The sequence below is a fragment of the Ranitomeya variabilis genome, chromosome 8, assembly GCF_051348905.1.
Source record: "Ranitomeya variabilis isolate aRanVar5 chromosome 8, aRanVar5.hap1, whole genome shotgun sequence".
Classification (NCBI taxonomy): Eukaryota; Metazoa; Chordata; class Amphibia; order Anura; family Dendrobatidae; genus Ranitomeya; species Ranitomeya variabilis.
The window spans coordinates 4612735-4627630 of NC_135239.1; the positions used below are offsets into that span (position 1 = coordinate 4612735).

General features: G+C 42.7%; 1 protein-coding gene across 4 annotated transcripts in view; it reads right to left on the reverse strand.

Annotated features, from left to right (window-relative positions):
- SLC6A9 (solute carrier family 6 member 9) overlaps positions 1-14896 on the reverse strand; it is a 319069-nt gene that overhangs the window by 73959 nt on the left and 230214 nt on the right. The gene's annotated exons all lie outside the window — the stretch shown is intronic.

Below are 14896 nucleotides of genomic sequence, written 5' to 3' on the forward strand. Positions count from 1 at the left end.
AAAAATAAATAGGCTTTCTATGGCCCACTGAATGAGAGGGAGAGAGGTGACACACCCAGGAGTCAAGACTGGCACACAAGCTGAAAGGGCAATATTACTCTCCCACTGTTTTTTTAGGTTTTTTTTTTTTTTTCAGGGAGAATTAGAAACCAAATAATATTAAAAAAAAAAAAAAAATAGGCTTTCTATGGCCCACTGAATGAAAGGGAGAGAGGTGGCACACCCAGGAGTCAAGACTGGCACACAAGCTGAAAGGGCAATATTACTCTCCCACTGTTTTTTTATGTATTTTTTGTTTTTTCAGGGAGACTTTAGAAACCCAATAATATTTAAAAAAAAAAATAAATAGGCTTTCTATGGCCCACTGAATGAGAGGGAGAGAGGTGGCACACCCAGGAGTCAAGACTGGCACACAAGCTGAAAGGGCAATATTACTCTCCCACTGTTTTTTTAGGTTTTTTTTTTTTTTTCAGGGAGAATTAGAAACCAAATAATATTAAAAAAAAAAAAATAGGCTTTCTATGGCCCACTGAATGAAAGGGAGAGAGGTGGCACACCCAGGAGTCAAGACTGGCACACAAGCTGAAAGGGCAATATTACTCTCCCACTGTTTTTTTATGTATTTTTTGTTTTTTCAGGGAGACTTTAGAAACCCAATAATATTTAAAAAAAAAAATAAATAGGCTTTCTATGGCCCACTGAATGAGAGGGAGAGAGGTGGCACACCCAGGAGTCAAGACTGGCACACAAGCTGAAAGGGCAATATTACTCTCCCACTGTTTTTTTAGGTTTTTTTTTTTTTTCAGGGAGACTTTAGAAACCAAATAATATTAAAAAAAAAAAAAAAAAAAAAAAAAATAGGCTTGCTATAGCCCACTGAATGAGAGATAGCACACACAGCAGTGGCACACAAGCCCTTACTGAGGCCAATATTTTTCTCCCACTGATTGATGTAGTGTTTTTGTGTTGAGGTAGAATTTAGAACACAAATCACGGAAAAAATAAATAGGCTTTCTATGGCCCACTGAATGAAAGGGAGAGAGGTGGCACACCCAGGAGTCAAGACTGGCACACAAGCTGAAAGGGCAATATTACTCTCCCACTGTTTTTTTATGTATTTTTTGTTTTTTCAGGGAGACTTTAGAAACCCAATAATATTTTAAAAAAAAAAAAAGGCTTTCTATGGCCCACAATTAGAGAGAGAGAGGTGGCACAACCAGGAGTCAAGACTGGCGCACAAGCTGAAAGGGCAATATTACTCTCCCACTGTTTTTTATGTTTTTTTTTGTTTTTTTCAGGGAGACTTTAGAAACCAAATAATATTAAAAAAACCAAAAAAAAAAAAAAAAGGCTTTCTATGGCCCACTGAATGAGAGGGAGAGAGGTGGCACACCCAGGAGTCAAGACTGGCACACAAGCTGAAAGGGCAATATTACTCTCCCACTGTTTTTTTATGTATTTTTTGTTTTTTTCAGGGAGACTTTAGAAACCCAATAATATTTAAAAAAAAAAATAAATAGGCTTTCTATGGCCCACTGAATGAGAGGGAGAGAGGTGGCACACCCAGGAGTCAAGACTGGCACACAAGCTGAAAGGGCAATATTACTCTCCCACTGTTTTTTTAGGTTTTTTTTGTTTTTTCAGGGAGACTTTAGAAACCCAATAATATTTAAAAAAAAAAATAAATAGGCTTTCTATGGCCCACTGAATGAAAGGGAGAGAGGTGGCACACCCAGGAGTCAAGACTGGCACACAAGCTGAAAGGGCAATATTACTCTCCCACTGTTTTTTTATGTATTTTTTGTTTTTTTCAGGGAGACTTTAGAAACCCAATAATATTTAAAAAAAAAAATAAATAGGCTTTCTATGGCCCACTGAATGAGAGGGAGAGAGGTGGCACACCCAGGAGTCAAGACTGGCACACAAGCTGAAAGGGCAATATTACTCTCCCACTGTTTTTTTAGGTTTTTTTTTTTTTTCAGGGAGACTTTTGAAACCAAATAATATTAAAAAAAAAAAAAAAAAAAAAATATAGGATTGCTATAGCCCACTGAATGAGAGATAGCGCACACACAGCAGTGGCACACAAGCCCTGACTGAGGCCAATATTTTTCTCCCACTGATTGATGTAGTGTTTCTGTGTTGAGGTAGATTTTAGAACACAAATCACGGAAAAAATAAATAGGCTTTCTATGGCCCACTCAGTGAGAGATGGCACACACAGGGATGGCACTGTAGCAGAAATGCCAATCTTAATCTCCCACAAAAAAAAAACAAAAAAAAAAAAAAAACTGTCCTACAATTACTATCTCCCTGCAGTAATGTAAGCCAGGTATGGCAGGCAGCAATAGGAGTGGACTGATGCACAAATTAAATAAAAAGTGTGGACAAACAAAAAAGATAGCTGTGCAGAAAGGAAGGAACAAGAGGATATGTGCTTTGAAAAAAGCAGTTGGTTTCCACAGTGGCGTACACACAGCAATACAGCTATCACGGAGCCTTCTAGGGCAGCCCAATGAGCTACAGCGCTGAGGGGAAAAAAAAAAAAAAATAGCTTCCACTGTTCCTGCACACCGAAGGTGGTGTTGGACAGTGGAAATCGCTGCAGCACAAGCGGTTTGGTGGTTAGTGGACCCTGCCTAACGCTCTCCCTGCTTCTGATGAAGCGGCAGCAACCTGTCCCTAAGCTCAGATCAGCAGCAGTAAGATGGCGGTCGGCGGGAACGCCCCTTTATAGCCCCTGTGACGCCGCAGACAGCAAGCCAATCACTGCAATGCCCTTCTCTAAGATGGTGGGGACCAGGATCTATGTCATCACGCTGCCCACACTCTGCGTTCACCTTCATTGGCTGAGAAATGGCGCTTTTCGCGTCATTGAAACGCGACTTTGGCGCGAAAGTCGCGTACCGCATGGCCGACAAGCACAGGGGTCGGATCGGGTTTCATGAGACGCCGACTTAGCCAAAAGTCGGCGACTTTTGAAAATGATCGACCCGTTTCGCTCAACCCTAGATGTCACTGCTGTATAATATAACTGATATCTGGGGAGCGGTGATGTCACTGCTGTATAATATAACTGATATCTGGAGAGCGGTGATGTCACTGCTGTATAATATAGCTGATATCTGGAGAGCGGTGATGTCACCGCTGTATAATATAACTGATATCTGGGGAGCGGTGATGTCACTGCTGTATAATATAACTGATATCTGGAGAGCGGTGATGTCACTGCTGTATAATATAACTGATATCTGGGGAGCGGTGATGTCACTGCTGTATAATATAACTGATATCTGGGGAGCGGTGATGTCACTGCTGTATAATATAACTGATATCTGGAGAGCGGTGATGTCACTGCTGTATAATATAACTGATATCTGGGGAGCGGTGATGTCACTGCTGTATAATATAACTGATATCTGGGGAGCGGTGATGTCACTGCTGTATAATATAACTGATATCTGGGGAGCGGTGATGTCACTGCTGTATAATATAACTGATATCTGGGGAGCGGTGATGTCACTGCTGTATAATATAACTGATATCTGGGGAGCGGTGATGTCACTGCTGTATAATATAACTGATATCTGGGGAGCGGTGATGTCACTGCTGTATAATATCACTGATATCTGGAGAGCGGTGATGTCACCGCTGTATAATATAGCTGATATCTGGGGAGCGGTGATGTCACCGCTGTATAATATAACTGATATCTGGGGAGCGGTGATGTCACCGCTGTATATAATATAACTGATATCTGGGGAGCGGTGATGTCACTGCTGTATAATATAACTGATATATGAGGAGCGGTGATGTCACTGCTGTATAATATAACCGATATCTGGGGAGCGGTGATGTCACTGCTGTATAATATAACTGATATCTGGGGAGCGGTGATGTCACTGCTGTATAATATAACTGATATCTGGGGAGCGGTGATGTCACTGCTGTATAATATAACTGATATCTGGGGAGCGGTGATGTCACTGCTGTATAATATAACTGATATCTGGAGAGCGGTGATGTCACTGCTGTATAATATAGCTGATATCTGGAGAGCGGTGATGTCACCGCTGTATAATATAACTGATATCTGGGGAGCGGTGATGTCACTGCTGTATAATATAACTGATATCTGGAGAGCGGTGATGTCACTGCTGTATAATATAACTGATATCTGGGGAGCGGTGATGTCACTGCTGTATAATATAACTGATATCTGGGGAGCGGTGATGTCACTGCTGTATAATATAACTGATATCTGGAGAGCGGTGATGTCACTGCTGTATAATATAACTGATATCTGGGGAGCGGTGATGTCACTGCTGTATAATATAACTGATATCTGGGGAGCGGTGATGTCACTGCTGTATAATATAACTGATATCTGGGGAGCGGTGATGTCACTGCTGTATAATATAACTGATATCTGGGGAGCGGTGATGTCACTGCTGTATAATATAACTGATATCTGGGGAGCGGTGATGTCACTGCTGTATAATATAACTGATATCTGGGGAGCGGTGATGTCACTGCTGTATAATATAACTGATATCTGGGGAGCGGTGATGTCACTGCTGTATAATATCACTGATATCTGGAGAGCGGTGATGTCACCGCTGTATAATATAGCTGATATCTGGGGAGCGGTGATGTCACCGCTGTATAATATAACTGATATCTGGGGAGCGGTGATGTCACCGCTGTATATAATATAACTGATATCTGGGGAGCGGTGATGTCACTGCTGTATAATATAACTGATATATGAGGAGCGGTGATGTCACTGCTGTATAATATAACCGATATCTGGGGAGCGGTGATGTCACTGCTGTATAATATAACTGATATCTGGGGAGCGGTGATGTCACTGCTGTATAATATAACTGATATCTGGGAGCGGTGATGTCACTGCTGTATAATATAACTGATATCTGGGGAGCGGTGATGTCACTGCTGTATAATATAACTGATATCTGGGGAGCGGTGATGTCACTGCTGTATAATATAACTGATATCTGGGGAGCGGTGATGTCACTGCTGTATAATATAACTGATATCTGGGGAGCGGTGATGTCACTGCTGTATAATATAACTGATATCTGGGGAGCGGTGATGTCACCGCTGTATAATATAACTGATATCTGGGGAGCGGTGATGTCACTGCTGTATAATATAACGGATATCTGGGGAGCGGTGATGTCACTGCTGTATAATATAACTGATATCTGGGGAGCGGTGATGTCACTGCTGTATAATATAACTGATATCTGGGGAGCGGTGATGTCACCGCTGTATAATATAACTGATATCTGGGGAGCGGTGATGTCACTGCTGTATAATATAACTGATATCTGGGGAGCGGTGATGTCACCGCTGTATAATATAACTGATATCTGGGGAGCGGTGATGTCACTGCTGTATAATATAACTGATATCTGGGGAGCGGTGATGTCACTGCTGTATAATATAACTGAGATCTGGGGAGCGGTGATGTCACTGCTGTATAATATAACTGATATCTGGGGAGCGGTGATGTCACTGCTGTATAATATAACTGATATCTGGGGAGCGGTGATGTCACTGCTGTATAATATAACTGATATCTGGGGAGCGGTGATGTCACCGCTGTATAATATAACTGATATCTGGGGAGCGGTGATGTCACCGCTGTATAATATAACTGATATCTGGGGAGCGGTGATGTCACCGCTGTATAATATAACTGATATCTGGGGAGCGGTGATGTCACCGCTGTATAATATAACTGATATCTGGGGAGCGATGATGTCACCGCTGTATAATATAACTGATATCTGGGGAGCGGTGATGTCACCGCTGTATAATATAACTGATATCTGGGGAGCGGTGATGTCACTGCTGTATAATATAACTGATATCTGGAGAGCGGTGATGTCACTGCTGTATAATATAACTGATATCTGGGGAGCGGTGATGTCACCGCTGTATAATATAACTGATATCTGGGGAGCGGTGATGTCACTGCTGTATAATATAACTGATATCTGGGGAGCGGTGATGTCACTGCTGTATAATATAACTGAGATCTGGGGAGCGGTGATGTCACTGCTGTATAATATAACTGATATCTGGGGAGCGGTGATGTCACTGCTGTATAATATAACTGATATCTGGGGAGCGGTGATGTCACCGCTGTATAATATAACTGATATCTGGGGAGCGGTGATGTCACCGCTGTATAATATAACTGATATCTGGGGAGCGGTGATGTCACTGCTGTATAATATAACTGATATCTGGAGAGCGGTGATGTCACTGCTGTATAATATAACTGATATCTGGGGAGCGGTGATGTCACTGCTGTATAATATAACTGATATCTGGGGAGCGGTGATGTCACTGCTGTATAATATAACTGATATCTGGGGAGCGGTGATGTCACTGCTGTATAATATAACTGATATCTGGGGAGCGGTGATGTCACTGCTGTATAATATAACTGATATCTGGGGAGCGGTGATGTCACTGCTGTATAATATAACTGATATCTGGGGAGCGGTGATGTCACTGCTGTATAATATAACTGATATCTGGGGAGCGGTGATGTCACTGCTGTATAATATAACTGATATCTGGGGAGCGGTGATGTCACTGCTGTATAATATAACTGATATCTGGGGAGCGGTGATGTCACCGCTGTATAATATAACTGATATCTGGGGAGCGGTGATGTCACTGCTGTATAATATAACTGATATCTGGGGAGCGGTGATGTCACTGCTGTATAATATAACTGATATCTGGGGAGCGGTGATGTCACCGCTGTATAATATAACTGATATCTGGGGAGCGGTGATGTCACCGCTGTATAATATAACTGATATCTGGGGAGCGGTGATGTCACCGCTGTATAATATAGCTGATATCTGGAGAGCGGTGATGTCACCGCTGTATAATATAACTGATATCTGGGGAGCGGTGATGTCACTGCTGTATAATATAACTGATATCTGGGGAGCGGTGATGTCACTGCTGTATAATATAACTGATATCTGGGGAGCGGTGATGTCACTGCTGTATAATATAACTGATATCTGGGGAGCGGTGATGTCACCGCTGTATAATATAACTGATATCTGGAGAGCGGTGATGTCACTGCTGTATAATATAACTGATATCTGGGGAGCGGTGATGTCACTGCTGTATAATATAACTGATATCTGGGGAGCGGTGATGTCACCGCTGTATAATATAACTGATATCTGGGGAGCGGTGATGTCACTGCTGTATAATATAACTGATATCTGGGGAGCGGTGATGTCACTGCTGTATAATATAACTGATATCTGGAGAGCGGTGATGTCACCGCTGTATAATATAACTGATATCTGGGGAGCGGTGATGTCACTGCTGTATAATATAACTGATATCTGGGGAGCGGTGATGTCACCGCTGTATAATATAACTGATATCTGGGGAGCGGTGATGTCACTGCTGTATAATATAACTGATATCTGGGGAGCGGTGATGTCACTGCTGTATAATATAACTGATATCTGGGGAGCGGTGATGTCACTGCTGTATAATATAACTGATATCTGGAGAGCGGTGATGTCACCGCTGTATAATATAACTGATATCTGGGGAGCGGTGATGTCACTGCTGTATAATATAACTGATATCTGGGGAGCGGTGATGTCACTGCTGTATAATATAACTGATATCTGGGGAGCGGTGATGTCACCGCTGTATAATATAACTGATATCTGGAGAGCGGTGATGTCACTGCTGTATAATATAACTGATATCTGGGGAGCGGTGATGTCACTGCTGTATAATATAACTGATATCTGGGGAGCGGTGATGTCACCGCTGTATAATATAACTGATATCTGGGGAGCGGTGATGTCACTGCTGTATAATATAACTGATATCTGGAGAGCGGTGATGTCACTGCTGTATAATATAACTGATATCTGGGGAGCGGTGATGTCACTGCTGTATAATATAACTGATATCTGGGGAGCTGTGATGTCACCGCTGTATAATATAACTGATATCTGGGGAGCGGTGATGTCACTGCTGTATAATATAACTGATATCTGGGGAGCGGTGATGTCACCGCTGTATAATATAACTGATATCTGGAGAGCGGTGATGTCACTGCTGTATAATATAACTGATATCTGGGGAGCGGTGATGTCACTGCTGTATAATATAACTGATATCTGGGGAGCGGTGATATCACTGCTGTATAATATAACTGATATCTGGGGAGCGGTGATGTCACTGTGGTATAATATAACTGATATCTGGGGAGCGGTGATGTCACTGCTGTATAATATAACTGATATCTGAGGAGCGGTGATGTCACTGCTGTATAATATAACCGATATCTGGGGAGCGGTGATGTCACTGCTGTATAATATAACTGATATCTGGGGAGCGGTGATGTCACTGCTGTATAATATAACTGATATCTGGGGAGCGGTGATGTCACTGTGGTATAATATAACTGATATCTGGGGAGCGGTGATGTCACTGCTGTATAATATAACTGATATCTGAGGAGCGGTGATGTCACCGCTGTATAATATAACTGATATCTGGAGAGCGGTGATGTCACTGCTGTATAATATAACTGATATCTGGAGAGCGGTGATGTCACTGCTGTATAATATAACTGATATCTGGGGAGCGGTGATGTCACTGCTGTATAATATAACTGATATCTGGGGAGCGGTGATGTCACTGCTGTATAATATAACTGATATCTGGGGAGCGGTGATGTCACTGCTGTATAATATAACTGATATCTGGGGAGCGGTGATGTCACTGCTGTATAATATAACTGATATCTGGGGAGCGGTGATGTCACTGCTGTATAATATCACTGATATCTGGAGAGCGGTGATGTCACCGCTGTATAATATAGCTGATATCTGGGGAGCGGTGATGTCACCGCTGTATAATATAACTGATATCTGGGGAGCGGTGATGTCACCGCTGTATATAATATAACTGATATCTGGGGAGCGGTGATGTCACTGCTGTATAATATAACTGATATCTGAGGAGCGGTGATGTCACTGCTGTATAATATAACCGATATCTGGGGAGCGGTGATGTCACTGCTGTATAATATAACTGATATCTGGGGAGCGGTGATGTCACTGCTGTATAATATAACTGATATCTGGGAGCGGTGATGTCACTGCTGTATAATATATCTGATATCTGGGGAGCGGTGATGTCACCACTGTATAATATAACTGATATCTGGGGAGCGGTGATGTCACCGCTGTATAATATAACTGATATCTGGGGAGCGGTGATGTCACCGCTGTATAATATAACTGATATCTGGAGAGCGGTGATGTCACTGCTGTATAATATAACTGATATCTGGGGAGCGGTGATGTCACTGCTGTATAATATAACTGATATCTGGAGAGCGGTGATGTCACTGCTGTATAATATAACTGATATCTGGGGAGCGGTGATGTCACTGCTGTATAATATAACTGAGATCTGGGGAGCGGTGATGTCACTGCTGTATAATATAACTGATATCTGGGGAGCGGTGATGTCACCGCTGTATAATATAACTGATATCTGGAGAGCGGTGATGTCACTGCTGTATAATATAACTGATATCTGGGGAGCGGTGATGTCACTGCTGTATAATATAACTGATATCTGGAGAGCGGTGATGTCACTGCTGTATAATATAACTGATATCTGGGGAGCGGTGATGTCACTGCTGTATAATATAACTGATATCTGGGGAGCGGTGATGTCACTGCTGTATAATATAACTGATATCTGGGGAGCGGTGATGTCACTGCTGTATAATATAACGGATATCTGGGGAGCGGTGATGTCACTGCTGTATAATATAACTGATATCTGGGGAGCGGTGATGTCACTGCTGTATAATATAACTGATATCTGGGGAGCGGTGATGTCACCGCTGTATAATATAACTGATATCTGGGGAGCGGTGATGTCACCGCTGTATAATATAACTGATATCTGGGGAGCGGTGATGTCACCGCTGTATAATATAACTGATATCTGGGGAGCGGTGATGTCACTGCTGTATAATATAACTGATATCTGGGGAGCGGTGATGTCACTGCTGTATAATATAACTGAGATCTGGGGAGCGGTGATGTCACTGCTGTATAATATAACTGATATCTGGGGAGCGGTGATGTCACCGCTGTATAATATAACTGATATCTGGGGAGCGGTGATGTCACTGCTGTATAATATAACTGATATCTGGGGAGCGGTGATGTCACTGCTGTATAATATAACTGATATCTGGGGAGCGGTGATGTCACTGCTGTATAATATAACTGATATCTGGGGAGCGGTGATGTCACTGCTGTATAATATAACTGATATCTGGGGAGCGGTGATGTCACTGCTGTATAATATAACTGATATCTGGGGAGCGGTGATGTCACTGCTGTATAATATAACTGATATCTGGGGAGCGGTGATGTCACTGCTGTATAATATAACTGATATCTGGGGAGCGGTGATGTCACTGCTGTATAATATAACTGATATCTGGGGAGCGGTGATGTCACCGCTGTATAATATAACTGATATCTGGGGAGCGGTGATGTCACCGCTGTATAATATAACTGATATCTGGGGAGCGGTGATGTCACCGCTGTATAATATAACTGATATCTGGGGAGCGATGATGTCACTGCTGTATAATATAACTGATATCTGGGGAGCGGTGATGTCACTGCTGTATAATATAGCTGATATCTGGAGAGCGGTGATGTCACCGCTGTATAATATAGCTGATATCTGGAGAGCGGTGATGTCACCGCTGTATAATATAACTGATATCTGGGGAGCGGTGATGTCACTGCTGTATAATATAACTGATATCTGGGGAGCGGTGATGTCACAGCTGTATAATATAACTGATATCTGGGGAGCGGTGATGTCACTGCTGTATAATATAACTGATATCTGGGGAGCGGTGATGTCACCGCTGTATAATATAACTGATATCTGGAGAGCGGTGATGTCACTGCTGTATAATATAACTGATATCTGGGGAGCGGTGATGTCACTGCTGTATAATATAACTGATATCTGGGGAGCGGTGATGTCACCGCTGTATAATATAACTGATATCTGGGGAGCGGTGATGTCACTGCTGTATAATATAACTGATATCTGGGGAGCGGTGATGTCACTGCTGTATAATATAACTGATATCTGGAGAGCGGTGATGTCACTGCTGTATAATATAACTGATATCTGGGGAGCGGTGATGTCACTGCTGTATAATATAACTGATATCTGGAGAGCGGTGATGTCACCGCTGTATAATATAACTGATATCTGGGGAGCGGTGATGTCACTGCTGTATAATATAACTGATATCTGGGGAGCGGTGATGTCACTGCTGTATAATATAACTGATATCTGGGGAGCGGTGATGTCACTGCTGTATAATATAACTGATATCTGGGGAGCGGTGATGTCACTGCTGTATAATATAACTGATATCTGGAGAGCGGTGATGTCACCGCTGTATAATATAACTGATATCTGGGGAGCGGTGATGTCACTGCTGTATAATATAACTGATATCTGGAGAGCGGTGATGTCACCGCTGTATAATATAACTGATATCTGGGGAGCGGTGATGTCACTGCTGTATAATATAACTGATATCTGGGGAGCGGTGATGTCACTGCTGTATAATATAACTGATATCTGGGGAGCGGTGATGTCACCGCTGTATAATATAACTGATATCTGGGGAGCGGTGATGTCACTGCTGTATAATATAACTGATATCTGGGGAGCGGTGATGTCACTGCTGTATAATATAACTGATATCTGGGGAGCGGTGATGTCACCGCTGTATAATATAACTGATATCTGGGGAGCGGTGATGTCACTGCTGTATAATATAACTGATATCTGGGGAGCGGTGATGTCACCGCTGTATAATATAACTGATATCTGGGGAGCGGTGACGTCACTGCTGTATAATATAACTGATATCTGGGGAGCGGCGATGTCACCGCTGTATAATATAACTGATATCTGGGGAGCGGTGATGTCACTGCTGTATAATATAACTGATATCTGGGGAGCGGTGATGTCACTGCTGTATAATATAACTGATATCTGGGGAGCGGTGATGTCACTGCTGTATAATATAACTGATATCTGGGGAGCGGTGATGTCACCGCTGTATAATATAACTGATATCTGGAGAGCGGTGATGTCACTGCTGTATAATATCACTGATATCTGGGGAGCGGTGATGTCACTGCTGTATAATATAACTGATATCTGGGGAGCGGTGATGTCACTGCTGTATAATATAACTGATATCTGGGGAGCGGTGATGTCACTGCTGTATAATATAACTGATATCTGGGGAGCGGTGATGTCACCGCTGTATAATATAACTGATATCTGGGGAGCGGTGATGTCACTGCTGTATAATATAACTGATATCTGGAGGGCGGTGATGTCACTGCTGTATAATATAACTGATATCTGGGGAGCGGTGATGTCACTGCTGTATAATATAACTGATATCTGGGGAGCGGTGATGTCACTGCTGTATAATATAACTGATATCTGGGGAGCGGTGATGTCACTGCTGTATAATATAACTGATATCTGGGGAGCGGTGATGTCACCGCTGTATAATATAACTGATATCTGGGGAGCGGTGATGTCACTGCTGTATAATATAACTGATATCTGGAGGGCGGTGATGTCACTGCTGTATAATATAACTGATATCTGGGGAGCGGTGATGTCACTGCTGTATAATATAACTGATATCTGGGGAGCGGTGATGTCACTGCTGTATAATATAACTGATATCTGGGGAGCGGTGATGTCACCGCTGTATAATATAACTGATATCTGGGGAGCGGTGATGTCACCGCTGTATAATATAACTGATATCTGGAGGGCGGTGATGTCACTGCTGTATAATATAACTGATATCTGGGGAGCGGTGATGTCACTGCTGTATAATATAACTGATATCTGGGGAGCGGTGATGTCACTGCTGTATAATATAACTGATATCTGGGGAGCGGTGATGTCACCGCTGTATAATATAACTGATATCTGGAGAGCGGTGATGTCACTGCTGTATAATATAACTGATATCTGGGGAGCGGTGATGTCACTGCTGTATAATATAACTGATATCTGGGGAGCGGTGATGTCACCGCTGTATAATATAACTGATATCTGGGGAGCGGTGATGTCACTGCTGTATAATATAACTGATATCTGGGGAGCGGTGATGTCACCGCTGTATAATATAACTGATATCTGGAGAGCGGTGATGTCACTGCTGTATAATATAACTGATATCTGGGGAGCGGTGATGTCACTGCTGTATAATATAACTGATATCTGGGGAGCGGTGATATCACTGCTGTATAATATAACTGATATCTGGGGAGCGGTGATGTCACTGCTGTATAATATAACTGATATCTGGGGAGCGGTGATGTCACTGCTGTATAATATAACTGATATCTGGGGAGCGGTGATATCACTGCTGTATAATATAACTGATATCTGGGGAGCGGTGATGTCACTGTGGTATAATATAACTGATATCTGGGGAGCGGTGATGTCACCGCTGTATAATATAACTGATATCTGGGGAGCGGTGATGTCACTGCTGTATAATATAACTGATATCTGGGGAGCGGTGATGTCACTGCTGTATAATATAACTGATATCTGGGGAGCGGTGATGTCACTGCTGTATAATATAACTGATATCTGGGGAGCGGTGATGTCACTGCTGTATAATATAACTGATATCTGGGGAGCGGTGATGTCACCGCTGTATAATATAACTGATATCTGGAGAGCGGTGATGTCACTGCTGTATAATATAACTGATATCTGGGGAGCGGTGATGTCACTGCTGTATAATATAACTGATATCTGGGGAGCGGTGATATCACTGCTGTATAATATAACTGATATCTGGGGAGCGGTGATGTCACTGTGGTATAATATAACTGATATCTGGGGAGCGGTGATGTCACCGCTGTATAATATAACTGATATCTGGGGAGCGGTGATGTCACTGCTGTATAATATAACTGATATCTGGGGAGCGGTGATGTCACCGCTGTATAATATAACTGATATCTGGAGAGCGGTGATGTCACTGCTGTATAATATAACTGATATCTGGGGAGCGGTGATGTCACTGCTGTATAATATAACTGATATCTGGGGAGCGGTGATGTCACTGCTGTATAATATAACTGATATCTGGGGAGCGGTGATGTCACTGCTGTATAATATAACTGATATCTGGGGAGCGGTGATGTCACCGCTGTATAATATAACTGATATCTGGAGAGCGGTGATGTCACTGCTGTATAATATAACTGATATCTGGGGAGCGGTGATGTCACTGCTGTATAATATAACTGATATCTGGGAAGTGGTGATGTCACTGCTGTATAATATAACTGATATCTGGGGAGCGGTGATGTCACTGCTGTATAATATAACTGATATCTGGGAGCGGTGATGTCACTGCTGTATAATATAACTGATATCTGGGGAGCGGTGATGTCACTGCTGTATAATATAACTGATATCTGGGGAGCGGTGACGTCACCGCTGTATAATATAACTGAGATCTGGGGAGCGGTGATGTCACTGCTGTATAATATAACTGATATCTGGGGAGCGGTGATGTCACTGCTGTATAATATAACTGATATCTGGGGAGCGGTGATGTCACTGCTGTATAATATAACTGATATCTGGGGAGCGGTGATGTCACTGCTGTATAATATAACTGATATCTGGGGAGCGGTGATGTCACTGCTGTATAATATAACTGATATGTGGGGAG